This window comes from Thalia democratica, chromosome 6 (genome assembly GCF_965202585.1).
Source record: "Thalia democratica chromosome 6, ktThaDemo2.hap1.1, whole genome shotgun sequence".
Taxonomy (NCBI): Eukaryota; Metazoa; Chordata; class Thaliacea; order Salpida; family Salpidae; genus Thalia; species Thalia democratica.
This window is the reverse complement of record NC_139170.1, coordinates 61285070-61289099: the sequence shown is the minus strand read 5'-3', so window position 1 is coordinate 61289099 and position 4030 is coordinate 61285070.

Here is a 4030-nt window from a genome sequence, read left to right as displayed (position 1 = left end):
AAAATTAAATTGTACTAAATAAATATAGTTTTATTGATTACAATATTAAAGTAAAATATTATAGTTAACAGTGAACCAGAAAAACATTACTGACCATAAAATATTTTTATTACTCTTGTTAAATACTAAATTTATTAACTTTAAATTAGATTATTTTATTTAAAATAAAACGTAGTATTATTTAAGTATTGATTTATTTTGAATTACTTGGCTGGTAGAGTGTATTTAACGCTATATTTTTTTATTATAAATTATTATCAAAAAATGCTTTTGAAGGAAGTTTGTTCTTATCTTTAACTACAAAAGTAGCTATAAATACGTAAAACTTCGGCATGAAAAAATTGTTAGTTTAACTATACAGTTAATGTATTAATTAAAATACTGTATTTCATTAAATAACTAAATTATATGTAAAGTAAATGAAAACAAGCACTCAATAAACTATTGTTTCATTAGTTTTTTCTACACTGGTAAAGAACAAGTTATTTGAATATATTTTAAACACACAACTAGTTATAAATTGATTTTATTAAAAATATTAATTTAAGTTTGATGATTCAGGCTTACGGAGGGTATCTGCAATCCTACAAAATGAATTTAATGGGTATGTGTATGTTTTATTATTTCTGTTTATAAATACCTTGCAAAAGTTTTTTTAACTGTTACATTTCATTTACTGTTATTATGAATGAAACTTTTGACTTAAACTACCTAATGCTGTCCACTAATCAATGACATTAAGTTTGAACTACTGGTGTATATATAACAATAACAGAAGTCAAACTAGCTTAAACACTTTTAGCGTCGTAATTTTGTTTCATAGAGTGTAACAAAAAGTGTATAAAAATAATAATCGGCTTAAATTTAAAGCTGTTAGCGCCCTATTAACGAAAACCTGCTTATTATGTTACTAACCATATTGGATATTGCACTCGTTAAGTCATTAATTTTTAATTAAGTTGTACTTTGCTATATCGTTATTTGTTAATAGCTGTCACTTTTACACTTTATCTTTAATAAGTAGCCAAGTAAGAAGGCATTGTGAACCTACCGCATAGTAATTGATTTTTACTAATTTAAGTATACCTAGTCAAAAAAATCTTTTTAATAAATTTTTATAAGTTTATTTTTATTAATGTGATAACATATTGCCAAAAATATTTTTTATTTTAGAGCCATTTCTTAAGACATTAATTCACACTAAAAAACTGTTTATGTGTACTATTTGTTTTCGTGGTACTAGACTATGTAGTTTGGATTTATTTTTTTTAGAATAAATACATAACAGAAACTTACAAGCAAGTAAAAAACTCTGTTACGACTCATAAACATTTAACACGTTTTGATTATCTCAACTTCAAACTCTAAAATGGCAGTTTTCAAACAGGGTTAAAAAAAGGAACTTTTATAAAAATAACTCTGTAACCGTCCTCAATTACGTTGTTGACTGGTGAGTTTTGTTACTGGTAAGCTGCTCTTATATGAGATAAAAAGAAACGGTTATTTAAAGCATTACAGACGTTCAGATGGAACGCAGGCTTAATTTAATATACTAGTACTTTCTATAAAAGTAATGTTATAAAATTGTTATATTAGTGCACGTGATTTATGAAAATATACAAGATAAATAAACACACTGTGAAATAAGTGAAACAAATGAAAATACAATTAATTAAAATGCCAATGATTTCTGAAGAGTCCAGTAGGCACATATACTAACTACTAAACGTTTTCTTAACATGGACAGAAAATAAACTCGACCATAAAGTTTCCTATCTTCGTATAATTACCAAAAGTCTTAAACAAGCTTCATTTGCCTTGCCGGCTCATTCGTTTCTCTGTCGTTGTGTGCGTTCTTTTCCCTGGCAGAAATCCACCCGACTTGCGTCTCTCCCGTCACTCATTCGCCCGACTCGCGTCTGCAAGCTAAGTTTTAGACTCTTTCTCTCAAACTTACTTCACGCTTTTTTTTGTCATTTTAAATTCTCGATACCAATTTTTGACGTTACTGAAAATATTGAAGTTCTTTAACTTTAACTCTTCTAAAACAAAACGAAACATAAAATGTAATGAGTGGTTTGTTACAACTTTTAAAATTCTCTTTAAGGAATGTTATGGGCGGTCAAATTTAAGTTAATAACATTAATACATCATCAAAAGTTGAAAAACATTAGTTTGAATTTTGCTTATTTCTCTGACCGCTAGTCAGTGCTAAAGAGTCTCAAAAATATTTGTGAAATTTACTTCAATTTCTTAAAAATTCGTTGGGAGACATCTAATGACGTCACAACGTTCATTCTTACCGAATGTTTTGTTTGAATTTCGCACATCAATATGTTTACTCTTATGTATTATTAATTATGGAAGACATATTGAAATCGAACTTTTCTTCTAAATTTACAATCTCTTTTGAGGTTTCAAAACAATTTCAAATAGATTGATATATTTTCGTTAAATAAATTAATAAATATTTTACAAATATTAGTTTTTATGTTGCATGTGGAAGTAATTATTTAAAATTATGTTTTAAAAATTAAAATTGACAAAAATTTATTTGATGTCTTTATACAACCAAAGATATAACAACAAGTGTAAATTTAACTAAATTTGTTGCCCTAACTATCACTATTTTTGAAATCTAAGCGACCTGTATAAAAGTTATCCCCTTGTTAAGGTTATAAACAAAAAACAATTGTACTAAAAAAATTATTTTTTTTGAATATTATATTTAAGTAAAAGCTTATAATTTATAGTGAATCTAGATAGATATTACTGACCTTAAAACATTTTTGTTACTCTTCTCAAATACTAAAGTTATTAACCTTTAATTACTAAATTCAATTTAAAATAAAACGTAGTATTGTTTAAGTAATGTTTTTTTTTATTAACTTCGCTGGTAAAGTGTATTTAACGCTAAAGTTTTTTCTACAAATTTTTGTCAGAAATTTCCTTTGAAGGCAGTTTAGTCTTAACTTCAACTAAAAAAAAGAACTTTAAATACGCAAAATTTCCGTATTAAAATGTTGTTAGTTTAAATATGAAATTAATGTATTTATGAAAAAGCTATATTTTATTAAAAACTTAATATTATGTGAAATTAACTAAAACAAGCACCCATTAAACTAACCCTTCATTAGTTTTATTATAATGCACTGGTGAATAATAAGTAATTTATATATATTAAAAAATATAAGAAAGCTATAAAATGATTTTATCAAAAATTCTATTTTCAGTTTGATGATTCAGGTTAACGGAGGGTATCTGCATTCCAACAAAATCTGTATTAGGGTTTGATGGGTATGTGTATGTTTTATGATTTTTATTTATAAATACCTTGCAAGAGTTTTTACGACTGTTACATTTCATTTACTGTTATTTCGAATGAAACTTTTGACTTAAATAACCTAATGCCGTCCACTAATCAGTGCTATCAAGTTTGACTTACTGGTGTTTATATAACTATGACAGAAATCAAACTAGTTTTAACACTTTTAGCGTCGTAATTTTGTTTTATGGAGTGTAAGAAAAAGTGTATAAAAATAATAATCGGCTTAAATTTAGTTTTAAACTCATAAACTCATAAACATTTAATACTTTATAATTATCTCAATTTTAAAATCTGTAATTACAATTTAAAACAAGAGTAAAAAAAGCAAGCAACTTAAAAAAAAATAACTCTGTAACAAGCTCAATTGAAATTCTCTTTAAGGATCATTGTGGGTCGTCACATTCAAATTGAAAATACATCATTAAAATTTCTATAACATTAGTTTAACTTCTGCTTTCAATTTTTGATATTATGTGACCGCTAGTTAGTGCTAAAGAGTCTGGCAAATATTTGTGAAATTTACTTCAATTCGAAAAAATTCGTTGTGAAACATCTGATGACGTCACAACGTTCATTCTTACTGAATGTTTTATTGAATTATGACGTCACAACGTTCTTACTGAATGTTTTGTTTGAATTATGACGTCACAACGTTCATTCTTACCGAATGTTTTGTTTGAATTTCGCACATCAATGTGTCTA